General features: G+C 39.4%; 1 protein-coding gene and 1 long non-coding RNA gene across 8 annotated transcripts in view; both read right to left on the reverse strand.

Moving 5' to 3' along the window:
* The window catches only part of RASAL2 (RAS protein activator like 2), a 394323-nt gene that overhangs the window by 152801 nt on the left and 223738 nt on the right, over positions 1–17784 (reverse strand). The window lies entirely within an intron of this gene.
* Positions 7028–11767, reverse strand: LOC120880533. Its single transcript, XR_005725051.1, has 2 exons — positions 11699–11767; positions 7028–7734 (listed from the first exon to the last, which is right to left on the reverse strand). It is a non-coding gene; the product is annotated as an uncharacterized LOC120880533 (long non-coding RNA).

The raw sequence follows: 17784 nt of genomic DNA on the forward strand, positions 1-17784 counted from the left end.
AACAAGAGAAGCCAGTGCAATGGGAGGCCTATGTATTTACAGCTAGAGAGTGGCCCCCTTGTGGCAGCTAGAGAGAGCCTGAGCACAGCAAAAATGACCCAGTGCAGCTGAAACTAAATTAACTAATTAAAAAAAAATTTTTAAGTCATTAGTCTGATTAAAAAAAAAAGAATAGCAATCTTTCCCGAAATGGCAGAGAAAGTTCATGTATTCGATTTTCTCAAAAGTGAGTTTTTTCTTCTTGAATGTATTTTAAAATGTTAGAATCTATTACTCTTAATTAACCTTAAAGTTGCCTGGAACAGTTCCAAATTCAGATTAATAATAACATTTTCAGATATTTGAAGGTGAATCAGAACAATAATTTATTGAGTTCTGCAAAGAGCACTTTTACTACTACCTGGAGTTTTGATACTTGAGTAAATCTGAGTACTCTCAAGGAAACAATTTCTCACATATCCAAATATGAGATTATTTCAACACTCTTCAAAGGATATTATATACCATAGTATTCCTATATACATCTTTTTTACAAATACACATTCCTATTTGTAATCTCCTGTTTTATGTCTTCCAGCCTTACTGTTTGTTGCTGCTTCTCTACCTAGAACTTTCTTCCTTGCCTGGTCTGCCTGTCAAACTCTAATCTACTCTTCAAAACCCAGATTTAAAATTATATTCTTAGGGTGGTTTACCTCATTTCCTATGCAGAGATGATTACATTCTCCTTTGTACTATTGTTTTGTTTTTTTTTTTACTCTCTACTAGTTTCTTTTTTTTTATAGCTTTCATCATTATCTAACATTATACTAGTACTGATGTCTAATGTCTCATTTCACCATCAGAATATGATGTAGATGAAGAAGGGGCTTGTTTTTGTTTTCAGCTTTATCACTAGAGCCTAACACAGTGCCTGGCTTAATAGGTACGTAATAAGTGATGCTTGGATGAATGAATGAATGAAAGAATATATTTCACTTACCAAACCTTTTTAAAGTACTTAGACTGAGGTGTGCTTAGAGTAACTTGAAGACACACACCACAGCATATCCATTGTAAGTGAAACAGGAATGTGTGAGTTCAAGTAACTAATTGAAGCCAATCATAAGGGAAAATAGTCATTTCATCATTTACCCAATTAGGTCTTGAAGGAGATCAGCTCTGGGATTTCTTTGGAGAGAATGATGCTGAAGCTGAAACTCCAGTACTTTGGCCACCTCATGCAAAGAGTTGACTCATTGGAAAAGACTCTGATGCTGGGAGGGATTGGGAGCAGGAGGAGAAGGGGACGACAGAGGATGAGACGGCTGGATGGCATCACCAACTCGATGGACATGGGTGTGGTTGAACTCTGGGAGTTGGTGATGGACAGGGAGGCCTGGCGTGCTGCGATTCATGGGGTCGCAAAGAGTCGGACACGACTGAGCGACTGAACTGAACTGAACTATACTAGGTGGAATCCTGATCCCTAGATGTTGATTTTCCAAATAACTTTAAATGTCTATGAATCTACAGCCCTGTGTTGTGCTGCCAAAGCCAGGGAAACGCAGCTTCTAAGGTAGGGACTGGAGAGACCAAGAACATCTTTAACTACAACACTAGGAAGGTGTTCTCTAAGACACTGGGGAACCCTGAGTAAATGGCCACAAACTCAAGTTACAAAGTAACTGAAATCCATGTCCATGCAGAATATCCCTCCTGGGTTTTAAGAGCCTTGTAGAGTGTGAAGAAGGTTTGAAATGATATAATGGATCACACAAGACGAACCCTTAATTCAGCACCCAGAATCTTCATTCTGGTTAGATGAAGGCACTTGAGCCATTTTATTTCTGCAAATAGCCACTATTTGGTCAATATCTGGTTTTACATTTCTCCTCCATACAGACAGTTTGATAGGGTTGTCTTCACTAACCCATCTTACATTGTCATGAGCAAACTCTGTACTTAATAATAGTTCCATTAGGTTGAACTACATGAAAATGCCATTTTTTAAAAGTCAAAAACAGTCAAATATCAGCAATGATCAAATGAATAATACGAAAGATTCAAACACTGGATGAAGGGTTGGAGTAGATCATTTTAAATGTCTTTTCTGATTCTGAAAATCCATATTATAATTCAAACAGAAATAAGAGCTAAATCAAATTCAAAATTTGGTCATCATCTTGTCAAACTATGGTTCTATTATAAGTTAACATAGCACTTTCTTCTTGTCCTTCTTGGAACTAATATAGTGTCTGTCCACAATAAATGCTTAGTAAATATTTGCTAAATAAACAAATGGCTTGAAAATGGGTATAAGTAGAGTACTGAAGGCTGTATCTATGTGACTTTCCAAGCTCAGAGTCAACAAATATTGGTTTTGTTTTCAGAAGGCTAGGATATTTTTTTCCTAGTAATGAGTCAATCAAATAGTATGTTTTATAAACTTTGAAGAATATGGATAGTGTATTTTCCCCCTACCCTTTACAAAAGTAATTAGGAAATTCTGACTTTGGTACAGATATAGACGTCAACATGACAGCCATTTGTTGTGGCTGGTTAATTGCTAAGTTGTGTCCGACTCTTTGCAACCCCAAGGACTGTAGCCCACCAGGCTCCTCTGTCAATGGGACGTTCCAAGCAAGAATACTGGCGTGGGTTGCCGTTTCCTTCTCCAGGGGAATCTTCCTGACTCAGTGATCAAACCCATGTGGTAAAGAAGCTTCTTTACCACTGAGCCACCTGGGAAGCCCCATGACAGCCATTAAGAAACTCTAAAACCATAGATGTATGATTTTCTGAAAATTAAAGGGCACAAAAATTAAGCTAGTTGAATATAATGAAGTTACTTGCACATCCATTTTCTTATTAACAAATTTAAAAATGAGCAAACAAGAAATCCTTTTAATATATGTTGTCTCCTCTTCCAAGCAGATACACATACCAACAGCAGTCAAACTGAGGTGTACGTCACTCTCCACGCATGCTAAGGTGTACATCACTCCACATGCATACTCCCTCTTCTGAACAGATAGATGATCAGAAACACAGCTTCCTCTAACCACACACACAGTTTCTTTTAATGCCTCCTCAAAAACCAGACTAACATTCTGATGCTGTGGCCTTCCCACTGCATTCTTTTTGGAGTTCGTATTAGAAAAGGAAATCATTGTTTATAACCGGAATGACAAATATCATAGTCACCCACTTATTCAAAAATACCACTGAAATTCTTTTGTTTTTCATTTTATTTGTATATGATGGGACTACAAGGCAAACTTCTCTTTTAATTAAAAAAAAAAAGGCATTATAGGGAGCGAGGACTGTTAGTCGGATGGTTAGCAGACACTCACGAGTGTTTAGAGAAGGCACGTGCCAAACAAGCAACCATTCTGACGGCTGCACGATGTTTCCACAACTCCCGGCAAGGCCTTAGAGCACTGCCTTGCTTCTCCAGCAAAGATGATTTAGTAGACTGCATCTGCTTACCTGAAATGGCCACTGGCCAGGAGAAAGCATTACAAAGAGCAGGCAAAACTCACACATCAGTCACCCTTCTCAACAGTCAGGCTCTTATAGGAATAGTGCCATATTTCAAAGGAAAAAAAAACACCTATCTGGAAAACTCCAAGCAAATCTTTTTCTACTTTCAGTGTAAGAGTAAACAATATACTATGGAAACAAAAGCAACATTTCTATTTCTATGAAAAAAATTCATTAATAAACATCAAAAAGCAACTAAAAGCTTTCTGGGGCAGGGCGGGATATTAATGGAGATCTCAATGTGTTCACGGAGCCAAGGAGATGCCTATGACATTGGCTCTCCTCATTTAAGAGCTTAAGCTGAACTCTAATAAAGCCATCAAAAACTCATTTTCTTCAGTGCCTTTGAAAATACAACTATCTGCTCAGCTTGTTGATTTCCTGTTAAGTTCATCTACTGTCTCAACTGAAGAATTTAGTCCACTTTCCCCATTTAATGCAGATAGCATTTGGTTTCAGTAAAAGTATGTCATTAGGCATTTGCTTTTGCATTAATGTTAAAGAATATCTGTAAGTGTGGGCTACTGTTTCGATAAACCTACTTAAAGCAAAAAATATGGTACAGTCATCTTTTGCATATCACTGACACAATAATGTATGCATGTACTATAAAATCCAAATACTACTGCACCATGCAGGGTAAGTGGGCTTTATTACTTCCATTATTCTCTTACAACTATCTGAAGCAAGCTAAAGTCTCGTAGAACTCCAAGAGGTAAATCGTGAAGCAAAGAGGACATCAAAATGGACAACGGACGCATGAAAAGATGCACAATATCACATCAGCAGGGAAATGCAGATCAAAACTACAATGAAGCACTATCACCTCACACCTGTCAAAATGGGCATCATCTAAAAGACAAGGGACAACAAGTTCTGGTAAGGATGCCACACACACACACACACACAAAAAGGAACCCTCATACACTACTGATGGGAATACAGATTGGTTCAATAGTATGGAAAACAATATGGCGGTTTCTCAAAAAGTTAAAAGTAGGTCTACCATATAGTCCAGTAACTCCACTACTGAGTACATACCCAAAGGAAATGAAAACAGTGTTTTTAAGAAATATATACACTCCCACACTTATTGCAGCTTTATTCACAATATTCAAGACACAGAAACAACCGAAATGCCCATCAACAGATGAATGGATAAATATGATATGGTTTATATACCAATGAATTATTATTCAGCAGTAAGAAAGAAGGATAGCCTGACATTTCTGACAACATGCAAGGATCCTGAACACAGTTTGATAAGTGAGGTAAGTCAGACAGAGAGAGACCAATACTGTATGACACAAACTTTATATGTGAAATATAAAGTGTCAAACTCAAACAATCAGATAATAATGGTAGTTACCAGGGGATGGGTTTGAGGGGATAAAACTGATGTTTAAGGGTACAAACTTGCAAAGGATAGTGTTTAAACAGGCCACAGTGATCTAATGCACATATAATAAATACAGGCAACAAAACTATCACAGTTACATCAGGTGATAAATAGTGCTACAATGGCTATCATGTTACAATACATAAATGTTATCAAAGTAACATGTTGTACACCTTAAATTTATACAATATTATATGTCAAATAGATTCGATTTATTAAAAGATGGTTCAGATTATTTTTTAATAGAAAATCCATTCCCCAAAGAAAACTTAAATCCTTAAGCAAGGGGAAAATTAATCAGTGGTACTTCTATTCAGTACTTCTGAACCATTAGGATGATGACAGTAATAAAAATTAGACCCTTTTATTCAATTTTATTCTAGGCTCCAAGAGGGCAACTTTATCCCATTTTATGATATTAGTCTTTTTACATTTTCATTTCAAATATTACATTTTGAAATACATATATGTTCTCCCTATTTTTTGAGAAGGGTTATATTTGAAAGTTCCTAAGTAATAATATGAGATTTTTATCTTATTTTAAAAGCTGAGATGAATGATCTGCCAAAATGTAAAACACTGTGGACATGAAAATGACTCCATGAATAATCATTTTTTGGTTTAGAAAATATCAGTAAATATAAAAAATAACTTCAAGAAGTTAAAACTTTCTTCTAAATATCTGTCCATACAGTTAAAACAATTTATAATTATCAAATAAAGTTCTATATAATAAGAAATAAGTTAGTCTTCCAGAAAAGGTAAACACTATGATAGAAAAGGCACAGAATTATGAGACAAAGCACACAGTCAATTTTAAACCAGCAATCCTACCAAAAAACAATAAACAAACAAACAAAAATACCATGTAGCTCAGCAACAAAAACACTACATTCAAGGATTTACCATCTGCTTTAATAACAAGTTTTTCTATCCGTCACAACGGATAACATATTTTCTCTTGGCAATAAAACATGGCATATAAATTTACTATTGCTGAAGCTAAAAACCATTGAAAAACTTAAAAATCATCTCTGAGAGATTTGTTTCAATGACAGTATTGATGTATCCCAATAAAAAATGAAAAAAATTTTTTTAACATATTCAAGAATTACGATTATATGCTTGAACTATATTCTTTAACCTATCTTCAACGGTCATTACTATCAATAGATAAATCTGCCCTAGGATGTAATAAAATCAGAGCACAGATGGCTTAGGTTTTTGAATGAATTTAAATCTAAATAACCTGTTTAACATACTGGTCTTTAAATGTCATATTGATAGAAAACAGAGATGAGTGAAAAAGAGCTATATTTCAGGGAAGCCTAATACTTAAGTGGTAATTTACTGGGGTTACAAATTGAGAGATAAGAGAGAGGTTAATGAATTTGCTAAGGAAATAGTCACTGGTGACTAAGGACAGACTCACACTCCTATTATTAGATCTCTCAGGAGGCCATCCAGAGAAGTAACAACAGGGATGTCTGTGTATGAGAACTGGAAATATTCCTTTCCCCCTCATGTTAGGAAATAAATACAGTGGTTTCTATCTCACTGGCAAGAGAAAGGCCACAACACTGACTTTAATTAAGGATATAATTTTGTCCTTAGAGAAGTTTTAGGACAAAATGAGTTTGTAACATATAATTATTGTGGATCATGCTTTACCCTGTACCATCAGCTGTTGCATGATTTAAACGATCATTCAAAAACATATAAAAGATTCAAAGCTTCCTAAGACATTTATGATACATATTTTAAATTCTACACCATACCCAAGCAAACGTGAAATTAAAAAGAATATGATGAATTGGAAAATGCTGTAGATATATAGTGCATCCTTGTTCACTGTTTAATTAGACTCAATATTTATTGAGTGTTATTAAGTGCCGAACATGTTCTTGGTAAAGAAGTTCTCTAAATGATGCGTGAAGTTGCATCTTTAGTAAACAGAATTTCATTCATTACAGCTATTCCCAAAACTGCCAACAGCAACAAAAACCTCCATATTCTGTGTTTATATTTTTGAATAAATGACTGCACATTATTTTCCACTAAGTGACAATAAAACAGACAACTCTGCTAAATTTACTTTTTTAAGGTATAAGGAAATAACCACTGACGGTGTCATAGGACCCAGAGTTGAGAACTCTTCGTCTTTTGTTCATCACTCCAAGGCAAGCAGCAGAAAGGGCATAGACATTCATAGGACTAACTCTAGGGCTAGATTACCAGGTTCAAATACCAGCAGTGCCATTCACTACTTACAGAGGTCGTGGAAAAGCACCACCTTGGTTTCATTAAATATTTAAAAAGCAAACAAACAAGGATAATAATAGTACCTAGCTAACAGAGTTTAGTAAGTAAATATTTATTTGCCAAGTGCTTAGAATAATCCCTGGCACAAACCACTATATAAGAGTTTGTTAAAACAAAATAAAAATAGTATTTTGTGTGTTTGGGTGAGGGAGGCTGTAAAAGGCAGGGAGAGGGGGGTTGTGTGAGAACAATTAATATCATCCCTGATTTGCATGGGATCTTTTCTTCAAAAAGCTTTGTGATAACTATCTCTATGGATTTCTTTATTTACCAGCTGTCATTTATAAGCTATCATTGCCACAGACTGTCTAAATTGTTTTCTTTTCCTTCCATTTTTACGCTTAATTGTTTTATAAGAGAACACTTTTAATGCGTTTATAACATGATCTAGCATACACCCCCTGCAACTGCCATCATGTGATAAAATCTGTGCAAGGAAAGGAAAGTGAAGTCGCTCAGTTGTGTCCGACTCTTTGCGACCCCATGGACTGTAGCCTACCAGGCTCCTCCATCCATGGGATTTTCCAGGCAAGAGTACTGGAGTGGGTTGCCATTTCCTTCTCCAGGGGATCTTCCTGACCCAGGGATCAAACCTGGGTCTCCTGCATTGTAGGCAGACACTTTACCCTCTCAGCCACCATGGAAGCCCGATAAAGTCTGTAACTTTGTCAAAAGAATATTATTCTTGCCAAGAATATCTGAAATAAGACACTACAGACCCTATACTGTAGTTGTAGGTGCTTTGAAAATGCATACGAAAATGCTGACATTATAAATTACCCAAGGAGAGGTACAAATGAAATAACTTCTCAGTAGGTATGTAGGATAGTAGCCTGAAGGATCTTGGGTATATATTTCAAGTAGCAATAGTAAAACAAAGTAAGACATCACTCTACGTTCCTCATATTCCAGGCCAGTATTAGCTCAATCTTCTGGACTTACCCAGTGAAATAATTTTAAGGAAAGACTGTGCGGGGCTTACTAGTTGCCTGATCATAATGCTGTAAAAAAGCAGAACTGAAACTAGCTGTGCTGGGTCTTTGTTGCTGTGCATGGGCTTTCTCTAGGGGCGGAGGGTGGGGGCTACTCCCAGCGGTGGTGCACTGGCTCCTCAATGCAGCAGCTTCTCTTGTTGCAGAGCATGGCTCTAGGCTCGCAGACTTCAGTGCTGAGGCACACGGGGCTTAACTGCTCTGTGGCATGTGAAATCTTCCCCGACCAGGGATTGAACCCCCATCCCCCACATTGGCAGGTGGATTCCCATCCGTGCCTTCACTTTAGCAGCAAACAACATTTATGTTTTTTCTGCCACAAATGACTCTGATAAGGCAATTTAGTCAACAATATCATCAACCAAAATACATCAATGTATAATAAACATTGATCTAAATATTACTGGAGATAGATTTTTCCTATACTGTTATTAGCACGAAGTATATCCAGAGTGGTTGAAAGAAAGGGTGTTAAATTTCGTCAAATTAATTTTGGGCTGTGTAGTTCATTTCTGATTACATTTTTACTACCTGTGACACTTTTTTAATGAAAGGAGTTGCTTTCATGAAAAATCTGGAATCTAGAATGCTTGTCATGATCTATTAAACATAGTTTATTCTTAAAGTCTGAAATTTCAGTGCCCTACTTAAAAACTAGTTAGTTGGCTTTTAAATGGGTTCATACATTGACTTGTTTGGAACTTAAGTTTTTGTTTTTTTTTTTTCTCATAGAAAATAAAGCAAAACTGACTGAAAAAAAAGAAACAAACATTCAATGAGCACCCAGTATGTGCCAGCATTCTGCTGGGGAACTTAATTTTAATATTCTTTTTTACAGAACCCTATAAAGTAGTAACTATCATGCTGATTTTACACATTCAGAGAAGGTTGTTTCCTTAAATTACACATTACTTTATTAATAGATGTACATTGTGGGAAAAATAACAACTATACTTAAGATCAAATAAGCTAATAAAGAAAAAACAGCAGCCCACCAAAGGGATTCTTTCTTTTAATTTTTAGCCTCTTATGGCATTTATCTCAACATTTCTAAATAAAACCCAGTGCTGTAAGAATATTATCTAGAAAAGTTGAGATTAAATTGAGAAGTGCCTAAAACCCTTCCATCCCCTTATTCCAATTTGGACTGGACACTCTCTCAGCTATCCAGCTACCATCCTGGGACTTCCTTTCACCAATATTTTGGGGATTTCCTCTGTCTTCTTCTTGTCCTTTTCAATATTCCCCTTCTGTTACTTGACAGATCATTTAGCTTGAAATATAATTTCAGTTTAGAAGTCATGTTCGATTGGAACTTTAACAGCACTTACTCTGTGGTCTTAGCCTCTAACATCGCTGTCAAGAACTTGATGCCACTCTTATTCGAATGTCATATAGCACATTTTTGTTTCTGTTTTCAATTCCTGAAAACTCTTAGAAGGTCCTCCTTATCAAAGATGCTTTGAAATTTCCCAAAGATGTGCTTTGAAATAGGTGTTTATTCATTGTAGACTCATTTAACGTGGAAACTCATAACCTATTTACAATTCTGGCAATTTTTCTTTCAAATCTTGACAAAACGACCCTTAAATAGTGCCATTTTCCCCTGGTTGTCTCATACAGAATAACGATCCTCTGCCCCCTTCCCCACTCATACCACTCTCTAGATTCTGTACCCCACCTCATTCCTACTCACTGCATTGTCTTCCTGCCCTTTATGTCTTCAGATTCAACAACAGATCATGATGCTATTAATTACAGTCTCCATGGCATATTAACAGTTTTCTTATATCCAGTTTCTAATTTAAAAACACTTTTTAGCCTCAAGAATCCATATAAATGGACACTAGAATATACTGTGCTTTTACAAAAGCAATTAAGAGGTCCTCAATGAAAGCAACTAAACTTGTATACACAAAAATATTAGAATTTTAAAAAGAGTTTGATAATTTTTAAGTTTCATTCCAAGCAGAGAAGAAATGTTAGTTAGAATGAGATTATTCTGTTTACCCAGACATTGTTACTACAACAACCTGGTCCTTCAGTAAGACCCTGGCGAGGTCTGCATGATGGTGTGATAACAGTACTGCAATGGACTGAATCTTGGTGTCCCCCAGATTCGTGTGTTGGGCCTCCAAGAGGTAATCAGGTCATGAGGGAGGAGTTCTCATGAACAGAATTGGTACCCTTACAAAAGGGACCCCAGAGAGCTCCCATGCCTTCTTCCCTCCATGAGTTAGCATACAGGAAGTCAACAGTCTGCAGCCCAGAAGAGGGCCCTTAGCAGACATTAAATCTGTTTGCTCTTCGAACCACCCACTCCACGGTATCCTCTTATCACAGCGGGAACTGATCAAGACAAGTAATAATACGATACAGGAATGTATTATTTAGGTATAAATACAATAGAGTGGTAGTCAAATTCACTGCTAAGTCTTAGGAAATCTTATGAAAATTTTAGTATAATTCTAATTTATTAACCAAAGAAACACACCTGGTTACAAAAAGCTCATCTTTACCAATGACCCTATGCTATATCACTTATGTCAAACGTTATTAGAAGAGGCCAGGTTTTCCCCTCACTCCATTTCTGCAAGGGGTTTCTTTTTTGGGAGGCTTATCTACCACTGTGGAACTTTCTAGCCTTCAGCAGCTACTCCAAGGCTATTTTTATCTAACTGATTTTGTGTACTGCTGATGATAATCTGCTTGTAAATATATTTTTCTCTCTCTTACTTTCAGTCACTCCCAATGTATTATTTCACTGGCTCCCTTCCTAGATCATCTGGTTCCTAACACACATCTGGATACTTCCTACAATTTCTACTTTTAAAAACTAATTACAAAAGGTTTGTTTAAATATGCTTTTGACTCTGATGGCACTACTTTGATTAAAGGAAAAAGGAAAAAACTGAAAGACCTCTAAGTTGAAAAATAAACGAACATAAAATAATAATCTGTATTACCAGTTCTCTTCCTATTTCAAGTTTCTTTCATTTCCTTCCCATCCCAAGAATTCATCTTCTTTTTATTCTTTTCTACCTTGAGTTTATCTTGTTATTTTCTACTCTGCAGAGTTAGGAAAAAAACGCAAAACACAATCAAAATTATTTTGTAAGCAAAAGAGAAAAATGAACTAGATGGGAATTTCCTGTTATGATATATATTAACTATCAATTAAAATGGAAAACAGTTACCCTGTAAATTTCTGAAGACAAAGAAAAAGAAAACAGGCTGTACGTTTCAGAGAAAAGAAGTTAACCAGAACAACCCAATGTACGTTTCAGAGAAAAGAAGTTAACCAGAACAATCCAACAGACACAACAGCTTTATGAGAAACTTGGGAACTTCCTTTCTTAAGCATTGTTACTACAGAAATTAGATGACAGGTGAGTGCCAAGAGCATGCACGTGTGTGTGCTCAGTCATGAATCTGTGTTGGACTCCTTGCGACCCCTGACCTGTAGCTTGCCAGGCTCCTCTGTCCATGGGATTTCCCAGGCAAGAATACTGGAGTTGGTTGCCATTTCCTTTTCCAGGGGATTTTCCCAACGTAGGTATGGAACCAGCATCTCCCGTGTCTCCTGCACTGGCGGGTGGGTTCTCCTACCACTGAGCCCCCCCGGGAAGCCCTTAGGGTCATAACAAAACAGGTTTCATCCCTGGAGGCAGCGTCAGTCTGTTTTGGACACAAACACAACTAGATGTTCCACCTATCTGATTTACAAATCCTTCTGTTTGAAAGATAAACTCAAAAAGCTTTTCTAAGTAGCTGAGCCAATCCTGTTCCCTGCTCCTCCCCCTCCAAAAAAAAAAAAAGAATGGGGAGGAATAGAGGAGGAAACTGAGAGGGAGGGAGGGAGACATGGGGGATAGGGGAGAGAAAGAGAGACCACTGGCGCAACTAAAGTAAGCAATGTTTAGATAATTTTGCTCAACTTATCTAAATCATATATTTTTTCATTTTGGAAAAGTTCCTATAGCAGTCAAAAGCCAAGATTAAGTCTCAAAATTAAATCTCAAGATGCACTATAAACAACTCCACTCCCATCTTTCTACCTCAAGTTACATAGGATGGTGAATTACGGCTATACTTTAGAAGAAAGGAATTTGCCAAACTGTGCAAGTAAAAATGGAAAAAAAAAACGAGTAAAGTCATGAGATATGGAGACAGGATGTTTTCTAAGATGCCACACCTCAAATTTCTTTATTGGGTTAATTTAAACCTGTCCAAGCAAAATGAGAAACATAACACTTACTCCATTATCTCACTGGTTCCATGGTTTTTTAAGAGTCAGAGAGAATTGAAGTTTGTCTCAAATCAAAATTTATGTTGTTGATCTTGCATTCTTCTTTCAAACCATAATAAAAATCTCATTGGATAAGGAAGCTGAGGCTGAGAAAAGGCGGAATTTGAAGCCAGTTACAGTAACTTCAAACCTGGTGCCATTTCCACTGCCCATGAGTGCCTCTAATAAAGCAACCCGTCCAGAGAGAAGAGAGAGTTCCAGTCACAGACATGCACTTTCTTTCCTACTACAGTAAACTTCCTATCTATGAAGTAACTGCTAAATCTGCTCGTGATTTTGATATACTAATTAATCTTATAACCGAAACTCCAACAATAGCACACACGTTTGTGCTATCAAGCTGAAATGCAACATAATGGATAAACTGTCTGGACTTCCCCGGTGGTCCAGTGGTTAGGAATCCGCCTGCCAATGCAGAAGACACAGGTTTGACCCCTGGTCCAGGAAGATCCCATATGCTGCAGGGCAACTAAGCCTGAGAGCCATAGCTACTGAGCTAGTGCACCTACAGCCCATACTCCACAACAAGCGAAACCACTGCAATGAGAAGCCCTGACACCGCAACTAGAGAAAGACTGTACAGAGCAATGGAGACTGTCAACTACAAATGGGCACCTACCACGGGCATTGCCAACGACTGAACAACAAAGGCTTTCGCCATCTGCCTCTATGGAGACTGAACCCCGTGCCGCTGTGGCTGCTGACCTTCAACAACCCCCAAGGGAGTTCAGGGTGGAGTGAGGCTCTCTGTGCTCCAGGGCAGTTGGTGAGACAGGTCTTTAGATAGTTGGATGTTTTTAGGAACAGATTTTATGATCTCACTCCTTTCATCTCCTCATATCTAGAGAAGCACTAAACCCCTTCATGGTGACATCAGATTCTCATGACTAACAAAAAACCTTTTGTAAAATGAGTGCTTCATGGTACTGAACTCCCCCTTCACCAAAACCTTATATATTGAGTTTCCCCCACCACAGCTTTGGAACAGTCTTTCAGAGCTATGCTGCCTCCCAGGCTGCAGTCCTCATTGTGCCCAGACAAAGCTTAACTCGCAACTCTTAAGTTGTACGTCTTTTTTTAGTCAACAAGACTCAGCGCAGCAAAAAAATAATTTTTTAAAAAAGATATTTTCTGTTATTAAAAGTATGTATTTTCTCTTACCATTCTGTATAGGAGCAAGATAATATTTAATACAACCTATTTACTACTAACAAAACCTTTGAGAAAAAAAAGCATAGGTGTCATGCTCACGAACACCATTACAGTTACAATATCAACTAGCATGCATACTATATCGCTTCAGTTGTGTCCAACTCTTTGCAACCCCATGGACTGTAGCCTGCCAGGCTCCTCTGTCCATGGGATTCTCCAGAAAAGAATACTCGAGGGGGCTGCCATGCCCTCCTCCAATCAACTAGCAGCACAGCCCAAGAGATCAGATCTGACATCTGCAGCCAGGCACATTGAGTGCTATGACTTGTTAACATGGATAGTGGCGCATACCAACTTTGCACTTATTAGAACCAACAGTGGCGATTGCAATAACTGTTTATAGTCCTTGTGGCCAAGTAATGATGCTAATTCTCTGATTTCATTCCAAAAATATTTCTCTGAAGTGGATGTGGTTTTCCCTGCAGGGGGAGGCTAGAGGGAAAGAATATTTCCCACAGCTAAAATTATCTTTTACTTTGAAGTGTCTCACCTGAAAAAGTCAAGCAAGGGTTTCTCTAGTGTGTCTCATGTCAGTCATCTGCTCAACAGTCAGTCACTCACTTATTTGGCAACAAAGCACAAAACCTGCCAGTTGCCATGACAACACCAAAGTGAAGCTACAGTCTTGTCAACTAAGAAGTTCCAATCTGGTAAAGAAGATACACACCAACAACAAAAGGGTAAGGACTTACATTCAGTATTAGCTGTAAAAGAGGAGCTGCTTATCAGAGAGAAATGCTGTGAATTCTGATTAGTGGAATAAAGGAAACAATTACCAAGAGGAGATATCTAGCTGGGCCTCAGGACAAATGTGATTATCACAGATGAGGGAAGCAGAATGAGAGACTACAGCAAGACAACCAGGCTGATGGCCCAATGAGAGCAGAAGCTCAAGTATGAGAATGCATGGGGAACCTGAAGTAGACCTATGAGCCCAGAGAACCTAGAGAATCTGTGACGGGTAAAAAAAAAAGATGATGTGAGAGAGTCAAGTCTGGTCAGAATACAGAGAGCCTTTAGTGTCACTGCAAATTTGAATTTTATCCTATAGACAACAGAGAGCCTGTAAAAAGTATTTAAAGAAATAAAGTAATATGAGACTTTCCTGATGGCAGTGGCCAAGACTCCACCCTCCCAATGCAGGGGGCCCAGGTTCGATCCCTAGTTAGGGAACTAGATCCCATATGCCCGTGCAGCAACTAAAGACCCCGCATACCCCAAGGAAGACTAAAGACCCTGTGTGCCACAACTAAGACCCAGCACAGCCAAATAAGTAAGTAAATATTTAAGAGAAAGGGAAAAAAAGAGCCAACAGTAACTTTAAAAGAGAAAAGAAATATGATTCAAGTAGGGCTTTTAAGAAGATAATGCTGAACAAGCAGTGAAAGGAGATACATAGAAAGAAGAAAAGAGAACCGAGAGAAGAGATACAATGGGTAGTTATTAAGATATCTATGTAGAAACAAATGAGTAAGTTAAAGTTAGGAGGACTAGAAGGATGTGGGCATTCAGCAGAAATTCAATCACATAAGAACAACAGGCTGTAGGGAAGGGAGGGGGTGAAGAAGGGAATTACACGAAGAAAATGGCTTCAGTTTCGAACATTCCAGTAAAGATGTTCAGATGACCAATTGGGAATTCAGGTCTGCAACTGAGAAATTAAAGCCGGAAATAGAGACTTAAAAGTTATTAGAACCAAGGTGGCAGATAGAAACATGAAAACAGAGTAAGTCATCTACAGAGAAAGGACAAAGCAAGCAAAGAAGGGTAAGGATAAGACTTCACAAAAAGGGAGACAGTAAAGAAGGTACGGTGTGGGAGAAACATAGCCAATAGAGAAAAAACGTTGCCACGAGACAGAAGAGCTCTCAAGAGGGGAGGGGAGTCGATCATCACAAACTGTGAAGAGAAAGAGTGAAAAGGACAGCAGTTTGGGAACTCCCCACATCTCTGATATGACTGGAAATTTCAGGGAGCGGATGAAATCAGATTTCAGGCTCAGAACAGAATTATCAGGTAGTGGGCACAAATAAATTGGTTTTAGAAACAGCTGATGAAGACCTGAGATGGCCTTAAAGTGTCCTAACTTCTAGTCAGTTCCGGAACCAGCTAACACAGTAAAAACTTAGAATCTGCTTGTGACTAGTGTTAGTCGCTCAGTCATGTCTGACTTAATGCGACCCACCAATCAGGCTCCTCTGTCCGTGAGGATCTCCAGGCAAGAATACTGGAGAGGGCTGCCATCCCCTTCTAAGAGGATCTTCCCAACTCAGGAATCAAACCTGAGTCTCCTGCATTGGCAGGTGGATTTTTTTTTACCATCTGAGCCACCAGGGAAGCCCAGGGCATGTTGCCTCCCTGTTGGGGAAACCAAACCCTGGTCTCCCACGAGACAGACTGGGAAACTCACCACTATACTAACGAGGATGGTAGATGTTGAGTCAGTCAGTGAGAGAGCAGAACTGGGAGGGACTCAAGCATGCTATTTTGGTGTTAACTTAATCTAGCTTCTACAATAGAGGGGACTGGTGCCCCCGTGAGCCATGGGGCTGCCGGCTGCATAGGGGCCATGCCACCCAGGCGCAGGGCCCACACGCTCTTGGCAGGATGGTAAAGCTGGCGGCCACAAGGTGGCACTGGCTCTTGCGGGAGAGGTGGGTGCTTGTCCTGGTGGCCCGGCCTTTGCTCCTCTACTTCCTCACCAGCACCTTCAAGCAGGAGAAGAGGGCAGTAAGAGGTCAGAATCTCCTCCAGGGTCAAGACCATGATCAGCCTGTTCCATGGAAAGTACAGTTTAACTGGGGCAATGTCAGTCAGTCTAGCAACCAGTGCAGAACTCCAAACAAGGGAAGCACCTCATCACGGACGAACATGGCTGCGTTTGTGAGAGGAAAGATTTGCTGGTGGATGCCTGCTGTGACAGCACTGTCTGACACAAAGCAGTGCTGCTGTGGTGACTGCTTGTCCAGCAGCTGGGGAGCCCAACAAGCAGCTTCTCCTGGAGCGCTTCCTCAGCAGCAACATTCCAGAACCCCTCATGGCAGCTGAAGACCACTTTGAATTGTGCTTGGCTAAATGCAGGACCTCACCCTGGCCTCTTCAGGGGTGGGCCTTGAACACCCTGTCCTGACATCTAACATCGTCTAGAGACTCAGATGTTCTTCCCTTCTCATCCTGAGCCAGCCTTCCAGCAGCTGGAACCCTGTGCGCTCAGCTTTCTTCCTAGTGGTATTTGGAGACGCTTGCTTACCTGTGTGGGGACACTGTCTTTATCAGAAATTCGCCTTGTTGTCCTGGGGGGTTCCGTCCTCATGGCCCATGCCCCTGTTGCAATGACTGCTCTGCTCAGCCATGGACAGAGGGAGCCTCAGAAAGTCACCTGTGGGGTGGCCTCCTTTTCTGTCACAGAAACCCTGTCTTTAAGGCGACTCCTAAGTAGAGACACATCTCACAACTGACTGCTTTCAACTCCAGGAAATGTGACGTACAGACCTTCAGTTTCCCTGTGATTTACAGAGAAGAACAAAATTCAAGTTTCCGTCAAGGTGCCTTAAGAGACTCACCTCTACCCTCCGTGGGTGCTGGTCCACGTGCTCACGGTGCTTCTGTGTTACTAGTACGACACTAACCCTCTCTGGTCGAGATCGAGAGTCTACGGTCCTCAGATCAAGACGTCATGTGCTCCTGAAGAGCAACGCTCTTTGCCCTCAGGAGTCACGTTACCACACGTTGTTCTTTCTCAGAGCTCCACACTAACCCCAGGATTGGGCAAGGTCTTCCTTGCTCTTTTATGGTTGTTCAGCTGTTACCCTTGAAGCAGGGCCCAAGCCCGCTTTCAGCATTTTTATCTCAGCAGAGCTTTTTCCTTGGGCCTTGTGTGCCTTCCTATATATTTCTGCAGTCTGTGTGGTAGAAATTTCCCTTAAATCCCTCCTATTACTTCCCTGCTGGCTCAGTGGCAAAGAATCTGCTTGCCAATGCAGGAGACATGGGTCCAATCCCTGGGTCCGGAACGTCCCCTGGAG

The sequence above is a fragment of the Oryx dammah genome, unplaced genomic scaffold (genome assembly GCF_014754425.2).
Source record: "Oryx dammah isolate SB20612 unplaced genomic scaffold, SCBI_Odam_1.1 HiC_scaffold_21, whole genome shotgun sequence".
In the NCBI taxonomy this organism is placed as follows: Eukaryota; Metazoa; Chordata; class Mammalia; order Artiodactyla; family Bovidae; genus Oryx; species Oryx dammah.